Raw genomic sequence first — 13,293 nt, forward strand, 5'->3', positions numbered from 1 at the left:
GTGTGAAAGTGTTAGCGGGCGGTGTTGGTGGGGGGGGCCATGGACATCCTTCCAGCCTGGGCGCCGGCCTCCGTTCTCACATCCTCGTCCCTCTCGCTCCCCGCTCGCGCCTTGGCCCTTGGCCAGCTTTCTGGAAAAGCGAGCTGTGGTAAAAGGAAGAGCCAGAAGAGGAGGAGGGCGTGGCTGCGGGGAGTGCATCCTGCTGCCTGGGTGTCGGGCTGCCTAGGAGGTGGCTTGGAGTCCTGGGTCCAGCTGCCCTGACCTTGGTAAATAAACTGACCAAGCCTCAGTGGACCCCCGGTCACTAGGTTGCTACGAGCACCAGGTGACGGGTGCGTAGCTACACACCACGTGGAGGTCACCGCTCTATAGACTCCGGCTTTATCACCCGTGGGCTCACCCCGTCCGGAGCTGGAGAGGCTGGACAGGGAAGAGGAGGGGCTCAGCTCCTGGGACCCCCCCCCAGCGAGTGCGGGCGTGGGGTTTCCTTCCCGTGAGTGGCAGTGAAACCGTGTACCTCAGATGGGAACTTGAACCCAGCCAAAACCCACCGTCTTTTTTTTTTTTAACATCTTTATTGGAGTATAATTGCTTTACAACGGTGTGTTAGTTTCTGCTTTATAACAAAGTGAATCAGCTATACATATACATATACCCCCATATCTCCTCCCTCTTGCATCTCCCTCCCTCCCACCCTGCCTATCCCCCACGGTCTTTTAACTGAGATCACACACCTGGTTTCAGGACTTAGTGAAGCTCAGGTTCTTGATGTCTCATCGCAGAAGGAATTCAGTGAGAGACAAAGTGATGGGTAAGAAGTGGATTTATTTAGAGAGAAACACACCCCACAGACAGAGTGCGGGCCATCTCAGAAGGCGAGAAAGGCACCAGGGTAAGGGGTTGTCAGTTTTTATAGGGGTGGGTAATTTCATAGGCTAATGAGGGGGAGGAATATTCCAGCTAATTTGGGGAAGGGGCAGAGATTTCAGGGAATTGGGCCACCGCCTACTTTTTGACCCTTATGGTCAGCCTTGGAACTGTCAAGGCGCCTGTAGGTGTGTCATTTAGCTGATGTGTTACAAAGAGCGTATGCTGAGGCTTAAGGTCTAGTGGAAGTGGACTCCTCCATCATCTTGGACCTATTTGGTTCTAACTAGTTTATGTCATGTCCTCGGGCTATGTCATTCTTTTAAAGGTTGTGCCCTGCCCCCTTCCCTCCTGTTTCAGCAGGGTGGAGGTTGCATGAGGAAGGCTGTGTTCCAGGCTGCAGGTCAGGGCTGGTCCCTCTGGGGCTCCACCCTCTGAAGCAGGCAGGGAGATGGCCGGGGGGGGGGCAGAAGTCAGGCCATGGGGACCTCACTGTCACAATTGTCATTTCACCCCCCCCCCCCCCGCCGCCCCGCCAAAGCACGGCCCCTTCTCCTAAGTAATCTAAACCATTTCGCCGTGCACTTTTCCAGATTTATGGAGCAGAACCACTTGTAAGCGCGCCAGCCACTGATACTCCCAGCGGAGAAGGGCTTGGTGGGGCCTGGCAACCGTGGACTCCGCCTGGGGCACTGAAGACTTCAGCAGAGAGACCTGTCGGGAAAAATGATATTTTGGAGGAAACAGGGCATGTTAGATCATCTTCTAAGGAAAAAGAGAAAATCCGATCTCCAAAACATGGTTTGATGCAGCCCAGTTTCCTAAAAATTACTGTTGGGAAGGCTTTGCCGTGGCATTCATTTCAGGCTGATCAACACAAAGGATACTTTTTAGAATTTTCTTTGAAGTTGCACCCTGACTTCTGGGGACCAGGTTTGAAACTGATGGAATAATCCCCCCCACGTGAGGCCACCACCTTCCCCCCTCATTCCCCTCCCTCTCCACACCTAGGTCAGGCTGCAAGGAGGGTCCCTAATTACTGGCCCAGGAAAGGCATTTTCTTTTTGAGATTTGCTCTTGGGCAAAAGACGACAGCACATCCAATGCAGAAGGACAAACAATTCCATCTGTTCAATTTTCAAAGAAAAGCAGTATTTTGTCAGCTCTCACCTGGGGAAGCTGAGAGTTTATGCCTCTTATAAATTTACCAATTTCTGGTTAAATTTCCCAGAGGTGCTTGTGAACGCACTTGAGACTTAAGCTGAAAGAGTCACATTCAGCTAATACGAGCCTCCTGGCAGCTGCTGGGACCCCGCCGCACACCCTTGTGCCCCTGGCCTTCCTCTGGGGGCTTTCCCTCTGGTTGAGGCGGGAGGGGCAGCTGTGTGTCAGCATCCCTTTCCTCTGCCTTTGACATTCTCTTCTCCTGGAGGGGGGGTGGCATTTGCATAAACACGACTCCTGACGGTTCCAGCTCATCCTCCAGAGATCCGAAGCCTGTGCCCTTTGTCTATAATCAGGAGTTCTAGTTGCCTAGAAATATTTAAATAGAAAAACATGTCTCCCATTTCCTAATGACTTCATATGAGCTCCGAAATAAAACCTGAGCCATGAACCCTTAGTCATTCCTGCCGTGGAGCTTCGATGGCCCATTCAAGGGGCACCCTCGGAAACGAGCATGTGCCGTAAGGGCTGAGAGCAGGTGACCCACTTGCGGGGGGCGGCCCCTGCTCCACGGGAGCCCTGGAGGGAGGAGGGGGTCCCGCAGAGGCGCCTGCAGCAGGCCTGGCGGCCTGTGGATTCCGGGGTGCAGTCCCCATGGCAAGTTGGGGACTCTCGTGAGGGATGACGAGGCGGGGCGGGGCCAAGCATCCCTTCTCCCCTTCCCCCTGCAGGTGGGTGTGTCATGGGAATAAGTTCTGGCCAGCAGGTGTGCGGAGAGGGGGCGCCCCTCCTGTCAGGCCTGGGTCCTCCTCTGGCTTCCACTGCCTGGCCCAGTGCTCACGGTGGCGGGAACCGAAGACAGAAGCTACGGGAGAGATGCCAGTGCCACTGACTGGTGCTGGACTCCTGCCTCCCTGGGAACCCAGCCTCCCTCACACCATTTCTGGAGTGAAGTGGAGCCTGCAGCTCCCGAGGACGTGGTCTGAGGCCCTGGACCAGCCCCGGCTGTTCCTGCAGGCGTTTTGGAACAATGAGCCCTTTGTGCCCTCCAGCTGGTTACACTTCGGTCTTGGCCACTTGCCCCAAAGTGACCTGAGAGGGTCATCTGTGGAGGCACCAGATGCCTCCATCATTTATTCACCTATGGGATGAGGAGGCCTGGAGGTCTGGGGTGGAGGGGACAGGGCCCGGTCTCCTCTCAGGCGGATCTGATCCAGCAGCAGAGGCTGGGCAGGGGCAGCTGTGGTGAGGGCTCCTTGCAGGGACCACACACCGTGGCCTCTGGCGGCTAGCTGTTCTGCCTCGGCTCTTGGGTCAGGAGTGCAGTGGGCTGGCCAAGGCGTCACCTGCTGGGCCCTCGACGGGGGCTCTGGGGAGAATCGCTTTGGCTCACCCTGGTCCTTGTGGCTGTCAGATGGAGGTCCCGTCCTGCTGGCTCTCAGCGGCGCTGCCCGGCCCCTGAGGCCTCCACGCTGAGCCAGCGCAGCACTTTGCAAACCTCTCGTGCTTCCATCCCTCTGCGTCCGGGCAAGTTCTCAGCTCTCAAGGACCCAGGACAGGACCAGGCCCACCCATAATCCAGGATGAGCTCTCTACCATAACCACATCTGCAAAGACCCCTTTGCCAGGTCTCATTACAAACTCACGGTTCGGGGACCAGGGCCAGAACTTTAGAATTTCGGCTGAGACCTTCAAAGTTCTGTCCCTGGAGGTGCCCCAAGCCCAGAGCACCAGCCGGAAGTGTCTCGGGTTTTCACTCCCCGGGGCAGATTTCATCCCATGACCCACTGGTGCCGTGGCCCTTGAGACAGGATACGCTCTGAGCTGTAAAAGACACTCCGGGCTCCCTGTGGGATCGGGGTGCCCCGCTTGCACGGGGTCTGCTTCTGGAACTGGAGCTTAGACAGCGGCCCCTCAGAGACTGCCAGGCAGCCTTGCTCAGGGCGGCGAGGCGCACCCTGGACGTTGGGGTGACAGTAGGATGGCGAGGGTGATGCTGTTTTGTTGAAGTGAATCAAACCTCGGAAGAGGTGGAAGACTTGAAGGGCCCCTGGGCTGAGATAGACCGAAATGCAGACACTTCCCAGATACACCCACCAGCGGAGGGGTGTGGTGGGCAGAGCTGGCCAGCACCCGGCCCAGGGGGCTCAGAGGGGCTTCCTCCAGACCTGCTGATCGTGGGTGGCTGAGGAGTCCCTCTTTGGGCCCCGTCAGGGTCCAGGGCTGCCGTAACCAAGAACCACAGCCTGGGGGGCTGCAATCTCTCGGTGCGTGAACGCAGGGTGTGCACGAACCCCCCTTCTCCGGGGGCAGCAGTGATACACCGTCACTCTGCTCGCGGGCGTCCCTGTGGGCACTCGGGGCACGACCCAGCCAGCGAGGGCGAGGGCGGACCTTCTCTGGGGCCCAGTCCTGGGAGAGCCCTTTCCTGGGGCAGGGCTGAAGGCTCTGCAGACACACAGTCTGTCCCCCACGTGTGTAATTCTGGGGGAGCGCAATGCCCGCGCACGGAGGGCTGCTTGTTCTCCCCTCGGAAATCTCTTTCAGCGGGGCAGTACCGCTCTGCAATCTGGTTTTTAAAAATATCATCATTGGGGGAAAAAAGAGCATTAACATGTTTGAGGGAAATGTGTTCTAGTGTAAATGAGCAATTAAAATATAATCAGATTATGCATGCAGAACCAACGCAACCTGCTGAAATCACACCCTCTGTCGGGTCCATAAATACACGCGTGCTCGCCTGTGCACATACGCTGCCTCGTGGCCGTCATCGGAGCTGGGATCTGCTGCCTGCATTGTTCTTTACATGCACCGTCTCCTTGAATCTGCTCCCTCCCTCCCCTCCCCCTACACACACACACACACACACACACACACACGCACAGACGTAGATCGTATATTAAACACACACCCGTCCGTATATCATGGTTTTGATGGCTAAGAGAGATGACATGTTATTCTATTTTTCTTTTACAAAGGGCCGAGGCTGCTGGAAGCCGCCAAGTGAATAATCTTGCAGTCGGCAACCATCCCAGCCCTTGAATCTCAGAGTCTGGTTTCTATAATCTTTTTTTCAAATGCCATTTTGGTTGAAGAGGCTCGTCCTCTGGACGGGAAATCTGTTGCTCCTTTGTTAGTCTCCCAACAGGCCAAACAGCACTGCTTTGCTGGTGACAGCTGGCGCTGACTCAGGAGGGGACATCTGTTGGTTTTGCTTGTCCAGACCCACAGTGCCCCCCGCCCCAGGCTGGCCCCCCTGCTGGGCCCCAGGGGTCTCTGTTCCTGAGAGCCCACCCTGCATGGCCTTATGTGGGGGCTGGTCCTCTCCTCCCCACGCCTGGTAATCAGAGTCCCCATTCCCAACGCCCCAGGGACACTAGGTGGATGCCCAGAATCCTTCCCGCTTGTTGGGAAGGGCAGGCCCCTGTCACTCGTTGCTAGGCTGGTTCCAGCAGAGCTGGGGATGGAAAGAGGCCCAGAGCCCTGATGACATTGCTCTAACCCTTGATCCTGCCGTACCTGAAGCTTGCCCTGCCCACCCGCGCTTTTTCTCAAGCTGGTTTGACTTGCGTTTCCATCTCCTGCACTCGAGCGTCATCACTGTGGGTGCTTGAGCAAAAATGGACACGCCGAGCCCTCCACGGGCCCTTCAGACATCACTCGCTGGTTCCAGATCCACTTGACTGCCGAATCCTTCATGTGTGAGGATGGAGAAAGGGCGGCAAAGCATTGAGAGAAAGCCCAAGCTCTCATTTTTCTGTAATCAGTTGGAGAATGATGACGGTGCCACGCATGAATAGATTCCCGTCTCCTCTGTAAATTTCAAGGCTGGGTAATGAAGACATTAGTTCCTGGGATGCTTCGGTCTGATGGGAGCCGAGTGAAGATAATTTGCTCCTTCCCATGACAGCTAATGATTAGCTTTGTGAGAGCATGTCGCTATCTCAGACTGATTTGCCTACACAGTCAGCTACATACAAAAAACAAGTTTTTGAGAAAACATAGTTCTAGGGCCCTAGCGATACTTCTTCCAAAATATTCCAGAAGCTCCACCTGGCATCTTCCTAGTCTGAACGTTCCCAAGCAGCTGGAGTCCGCTTCCTTCCCGCCTTGTCGGCAGTGGGTTCCCGGCTTTGTCATCCAGGTTTAGGGGGGCCGGGAGGGGGCCGTCGGCTTCTCTGCACATCTCCTTTGCCTTTTTAAAAAAAATTGTATTTATTTATTTATTTATATTTGGCTGCGTTGGGTCTTCGTTGCTGCATGTGGGCTTTCTCTAGTTGCGGCAGGCGGAGGCTACTCTTCATTGCGGTGGCTTCTCTCGTTGTGGAGCACGGGCTCTAGGCGCGCGGGCTTCAGTAGTTGTGGCGTGTAGGCTCAGTAGTTGTGGCACATGGGCTTAGTTGCTCCATGGCATGTGGGATCTTCCCGGACCAGGGCTTGAACCCGTGTCCCCTGCATTGGCAGGCGGATTCTTAACCACTGCGTCATCAGGGAAGTCCCTCCTTTGCCTTTAAAATAAGAGCCATCAGGGAAATTACCCTGATGCCAACATTTCACTCCATTCTTCACCCTTTGATGGATGGATGAGGGGTCTTTGACTTTGTCAAATCATGTTAAAATAATAATAATTTAGTGGAGACGCCAGGTTGACAGTGGATGAAACCGGATTGTCTGTGAGCCCGGATGGTGGAAGCGGGGGATGACCACACCATTCTCTCTCCATTTCTGTACGTTTGGCAGTTTCACAACAAAGTTAACAAAACCAAGTCTGGATTAAATAAAAATGTGTGTATTGAGTCGCAAGTCTCTGCTTGCAAAGTCTCTGAGCTGGAAATCAGTAGGCTGAGAATAAATCTCAGAGTTAGTCCATTGAGGTATCTTGCCGCCATTCCCGTTCCTCTCGCTGGGAAACGAGTGGAAGCGTTTATACTACAGACGCGGAGCCAAGTGCGCTAAGGCACACTGTCCCGTGTGGCTGTCTGGCCTTTAGCCGTCTCTATAACCTCTGGAGCATCGTGAGGCTGAGCCACGCCCGGCCCAAATTAGGATGTGAAATGAAGACATTTTTCTTCAGAGGTCCCGAGGTCCTGTTTGGGGGACTTTTCTTGCAGGTGGCACCCTCTCCATCTGCCTTTTCTCTGGAGCTCTGTGTGCCCTGCCTCCGTCTCGCCTCCTCCTGCATCATCCAAATCTGCCCTTGGGGAAGTAGCTGATGCTAATTCAGACTAAAGGGCAAATGACTGCTAAGGTTTCATGTACCCTCTTTTCCTTTATGTCATACCATAGTAGATTTTTTTTTTTAAAGAGAAAACAACAAAGATCTGACTGCGGTGTGACGGCAGCTGAGGGGACGTGTGCGGGGTCTGAGCTGCGGGGCTCAGGAGTGGGGCTTGGCTTTCAGGCCGCGCTCTGTCCCCTCCCCGAGGCTGGCGGATCAGGCGCCACGCCCCCACCTCCGCCCGCAGAGACGGCAGTTTTCTTCATTCTGCAGCTTCACGACGTTCAGTCACAACCTGGTTGTTAGACGAGTCCACAGTGGTCCTCGGTAACCAGAGGGCGGTGTCCGCTGCAGGGGGAGAAGGCTCGTTAAGCCAGTGCTTGGAGATGACGCGTCCTGGTGACGAGCTGTTTGGATGTCACCTGTCACCTGAGCCTGGGAGGCTCCTCGCGGGGCCAGATTCCTACTGAGACACTCAGCGCCTTTCCCAAGAAACAGCTCGGCGGGGAAGGCCGCTCCGGGAACATGGCCCCTGGGGCAGCCCACCCCCACGCAGCTCTGGTCTGAATTCAGTAGCTCTCGCTCTGGGCAGGTTCTGTCATCAGAAATCAAAGGTGGCCGGGAAGAGAAGGCCCAGCTGCTGCATTGACTGGTCCCACCACCGCAACGTGGAGGAGGGAAGGGGAAGAGGGGGAGGGGGACGGGGGGCGGGGCTTTCCTGGAGGAAGCTTGAGCTCTGTTACTTCCATAGAACGCGGCAGGCTTATCCGCAAGTTCGTTGTAAAGCCTTCAGTGTAAGCGATCGCACCTGGGCTTTCCCGGGACGAGAGCCCCAGCTTCCTCCATGGTCATTGTCTGCATCTTGCTCCTCTGTCTCTGGGCATCGGAAACCAGTGCATTTCCTTCCCAAGGAGAAGGCAAGCAGGCAGTTCACTCTCCAGAGAAATGCCGGGCGTCGGCGTGTGGATGGGACTTTCCCCGTGGCCTTGGTGAAGCTGCCGCTGGAGGCGAGCGATGCGTAAGGCCCACGATGGGTCTGGCAGCTTCCCGAGTTCACTCCTCCTTAAGACAAAGCAAGACTTCCTGCCCTGCCACGCAGACAGAGAGTAGAAGGGGCTGCGTACAAAGTGGCCCCCGTGGACCATCCCTGGGGAACCAGGCTGGGGAGGCCCCCACCACCTGCACGGCACCCCTGTTCCCACCCCTCCCCCAGCCCCCACGCCCCCTTCCCCTCCCTCCTCCCCTCCCTCCTCATCCCTCAGCAGCTCCTCCCTCCTCCAACCATCCCATCCTTGCTAAGACAGGAGGGTGGTCACCCGAAACCTGACCTCGTGTTCCGTGCTCTGACCCCCTGCTAGCCCTGTCCTGGCCGGTGCTGCAGGGCTGCAGGTGGCTTATGCATGCTGCCCTCAGAGCTTTCCTGGTGAAGGTGGGAGATAAATACTCGAGAAAATTGCCGTTCTTGTGGTGCCTGCCGTGAAGACGCAGTCATTAGGTGCAAACCAGACCCACGATGGGGCCTTTGGGGCGAGAAACGGAGGCTGTGGGACTAATTAGGCTCCTAATCAGGGACTCCAGGCATGGTGATGGCCTGGGTAGCCGTGATTAATCGTGGAGGGCTCGGCACTGCTCTCGGGGAAGTGAGTGACTCCCTGGGGTGCTGACAATACGGCCTCCGGGATTGCCTGCATGCTCCGGGGTTGTGTGGGCGGGGCTGGGGGGTGGACAGAGCAAACGCCGGTGGCCTGAACTTGATGACGGCCCCCCCCCCACCTGCGGTGCTCTTTAAATGCTGGGGGCAAAGACCCTCCCCAGCGATTCTAAACCAGCGCGTGTGCGGGCAGTGCTTTCTGCCTTTAAAAGCAGGTTCCCACACGGTTCTGGTGGAGGTGGGGTCCCAAAGCCCGAGAAAGGCCGGCACAGTGGACAGACGTCCTGGGGATACCTGAGTTCCTGGAACAGGCAGCGAGTCCTGGCGGGTGTGTGTGTGATGAGTTATGTCCTGTGTCAACCCGACTGGCCACGGGGCGCCCACGTCGTGTGACTGGGACTCACACCGTCAGCTCCCCCGCTCCTCAGGCCTTCGACTCAGACTGAACTCGACCACGGGCTCTGGCCTCCAGCCTGCAGACGGCGGACGTGGGACTTCGCGGCCTCTGTGGCCGAGAGCCAGCTCCTCGGAACACCTTCATATTCGTGCGTTTATACGCACCCTCTGGGCTCTGTTTCTCGGGAGAACCCGGGCTGGTCGGCTCTCCCTGCCTCAGTGTCCCTGCCTGAGCAACAAGGACGATGATTATTGTAATTATTTAAAAAACACTTTTACTGCATTTACTATAATCTGGGAACTCGAGTCCTCGTGGGCCCCGGTGAAATTGATACCGTGGTCTCATCCCCGTTTCGGATGTGGGGAAACCGAGGCACGGAAAGGTCAAGTCAAACTCCCAGGACCAACAGAACTGAACCCCACAGGTCCGCCCAGGCCTGTTAAACTCATGCTGAGCGGCCAGCCCCGCCTTGCGGGTGTGGAGGGCGGGGTGAGGTGTGCACACGTCACATGCAGTTACTCAATTAAGTAGGAAATTGTTGACTTCATCATCACCACTCTCTGCCGGCCCCGTCCTGGCCCAGAGTCAAGCCGCCCACTGGGAGCCTCCACGAGAGCCAGGGGGACATTGGAGGCCTCGCCTCTTCCCTGCATGGCCAGGGTGGAGGCCGGGCTCCTCCAGCGGCACCTCCCTCGAGCCTATGGCCCAACCCAACGTGACTTGGAATAAATGATCGAGTTCTGAATTAAACACCGCAGAATGTAATTACCGTGGCAGCCAGCTGAGAATAAAATGGATTATACATATAACAGTCATCAAACAGTTATTGCATGTGCCCGGCTAATGTGCTGCCGATTAAAATAAATCTAAGTGCAAACTATCATTCAGAGCAATTGCTCTCCAGCTCATCTTTGTGCCCCCAGGAGCTGGCATGGGGAGGAAGTGCCTCAAAGTGCCCCCCAGCACGACTGGTCCTTCAGGCACCACCGGCCCCCAGCCTCAGTCCACAAGGGACACAAAGGGTCCTGGACTGACCAGGATGATGGCAGTCGAGCACACTGTGTCCAGGAACGTCCTCGGGGCTCTGCACAGAATTGATCCATCCTCACCTCGCCTTATGAGGTGGGTCCCCGTATGGGCCCCACTTACAGCTGAGAACACTGAGGCAGGGGTTCGCCATAGCTCTCCCAAGGTCAAACCACTTGTACGTGCCAGAGCCCGGGTTCAAACCCAACTCCAGGACCAGGTTTGGAACTCACTTCATGGGACAGCACTTTAGAAGTGAGCGAGTGTCTGTGTGTACATGGTCACGCTTGCACACGTCCACGTGTGTGCCCGCACACTGTCATTCGACGGGGTGAGGCCCCAGGTTTCAGCAGATGCCCCAGAGCCCTGCAAACCCATGTAGCATCCCACCAGCCCCCTGAGGGGGGGTCCTCCCCAAATTGGAGGTGGGGAATTATGGGAAGGATGGGCTGGGACCTGGGTCTCAGAAGACCCCACCCCACCCCCAGGGGAGGTGTCCTGTGAAAGGTCTCCTTGCCTGGGGGCTCCGGCAACATGGCCACAACCTGTGAGAACATGGCCCCCCAGGCGCCCCCAGGCCTAACCTGGCTGCTCCGGTGGAGGCATCTCTGGGGGAGGGGGAGGGGGAGGGGGAGGGGGAGGGGGAGGGGGAGGGGGAGGGGGAGGGGCTGCATCCGGGTATTTCTGGTTCTCCTGGTGCTCGACCCCAGGATGAGAACGCACCCCAACCTGCAATTTGCTCACTTGTATCTGGGCTAATTTCTGGGTCAATTCACACCTGTACCTTGTAGGTTCAACTGTTGTAGCGATGACTCCCCCACAGTTCCCTGTGGAAGGACATCGGGTGATTTCCACCTTTTCAAGGAGTCTTGCTTCTTCCTCTGGTGGCATTTCAGGAACTGGCATCTGATATTTGTGCCGTATCCCTCCTGGGGAGCTGCCACATCTACCTCCTGCACGGGCGGGACTCAGGCCAGCTGGCCGGCCGGTGGGGTGTGCGGTGCCGCCGCCCCATTGGGAGAGCCACCAATGCCGGCCTGTCCCCCTGCAGCTGCTTCTCCAGAGTCCTGGCCATCGGGCAGCGATAGCCACTGCCTCCTGGGTCCCACTCATTGTCCTACGAACACTGCTGAGCCCCGGCTGTATGCAGGCACTGCTGCAGGGGAGCAAACGAGATCCCAGTCTTTAGGACACTCACATCCCGGCAACAGACGGCACAGATACTGATGACACCGTGGTTAGAAGGTGTCGGGCACCTTGGAAACAGTTATGGTCGGGGAGCAGGGGTGCCAGCGCGGGGTGTGGGCTGCCATTTCCCCGAGGCCATCAGGTTGGGCCTCATGGCGAAGGAGACGTTTGATCCAAGACTGAGGGGGAGCCGTGGGGATGTCTGGGAAGGTGGAGCTGCCCGTGCAAAGGTGCTGGGGCAGCAACGGGCCTGGCGCGTGTGTGGAGCTGCAAGGAGCCTGTCTGACGAGGACCAGGAGTCGGGTGTGGCCGGAGGGTGGGGCCTGGACCTCAGCGCCCCCGTCTTGGAGGGAGTGTGTGGCCTGCCTTTGTTGTAAAAGGATCCTCTGGCTACTGGTTTTCGCTCCAGGTGGAGGCGCTGGAGATGTGGATCCTCCTTCCACCCTGAAAATCCGCCTGTTCCTCCTCGATGTTCACTTCCTCCTCCTGGCCCTGGCCCACAGGAGGAGGTGGGCTTGGAAAGCCTCCCAGCTGGGCTTCTGTCTCGGGCAGTGGTCTCCCCTTCAGAGAGGTCCCCGCGGAGAGCCGAATCTTTGTTCCCAGAGACTCTGCCGCTCCAAGGGCCTGGCTCCCTGTCTGCCTGTGCCCCTCCCCCCCACCCATCCCCCAGGCTGCATCTTCCCCTCCCCGCCCATCCCCCAGGCTGCATCTCCCCCCCCCCCGCCCATCCCCCAGGTTGCATCTCCCACCCCGCCCATCCCCCAGGCTGCATCTCCCTCCCCTGCCCATCCCCCAGGCTGCATCTCCCCCCTCATCCCTGCTCCCCAGCCCACCAGCCTGACATGTGATGCTTAATTACTACGGGACTCGAGTGAGAGCCCAGAGCTCCCTGGGCGTGTTTGATGTTCTGATGCTTTAATATCTGATTCCGATTCTTGGGGGTTTCTCTGCCTTTCATTTCAAATTCTGCTTGTTTGTGTCACTTAAACATTGATGTGCGCTGTCAACAAGGGGGGGCTGTTTTGTGTGCTCTTTGAAACATCCCAACCTGCCCACTAAGCTGTTCACCTCAAATGGGTGAATTACACGCACGTCATTTATATTTCACTAAAGCTGTTTTTTCTTAAATGTCATTTTTAGTAAGTTCCCACCCAGCTCAGTGGGTGCACACGCCACAGACACACCCCTTCCAGGGCAAAGACAGGAGTAAAGGAATCCAGAAGCATTGGCTCTGCCCAGTGCCTGGGGTCCCGCCCCACGAGGGGGTGCATCCCAGGCCTGGCTGGTGGGGCTCTCGGGCCTGGTGCGGGGCAAGTGCGTGGGGCAGATGCTCAGTTAATGCTCGGGTGTCGTCTGTAAGGCCGCGAGCCTGTTTGTTCCTTGCTTAAACCCAGGCCCTGCCCAGTTCCCAGCAAATAGAGGGTCAGGATTTGAGGAAGGATTGGTGTCCAGCTCACGTCTCAGAAACATCTCCCAGGGGAGTGGAAGGGAGAGACCCCCATTTTGTTTCGGCCTGCATTTGCGGGGCAGGGGACGCTGGCTGGGGAAGGGACTGGGGTCCACGTGGGCAGGTGGGCCGGTGGGCCTGGATTCCTGTGCCCAGGACGCGTCTGTGCTGCCCCCGGTGCCTGCGGCCACAACTGCGGATCCTCTAGGCTCCCTGGTACCCATCTGGGAGGCGCGGGGCTGGGGGCCGGCTCGGAGCTCACAGCCAGAGCTGGTGCTGGGGGACCCCCACCCAGATCCAATTAAGCAGCCCATTCCGTCCACACCCCTGGACTC

The sequence above is a fragment of the Eubalaena glacialis genome, chromosome 13 (assembly GCF_028564815.1).
Source record: "Eubalaena glacialis isolate mEubGla1 chromosome 13, mEubGla1.1.hap2.+ XY, whole genome shotgun sequence".
Classification (NCBI taxonomy): Eukaryota; Metazoa; Chordata; class Mammalia; order Artiodactyla; family Balaenidae; genus Eubalaena; species Eubalaena glacialis.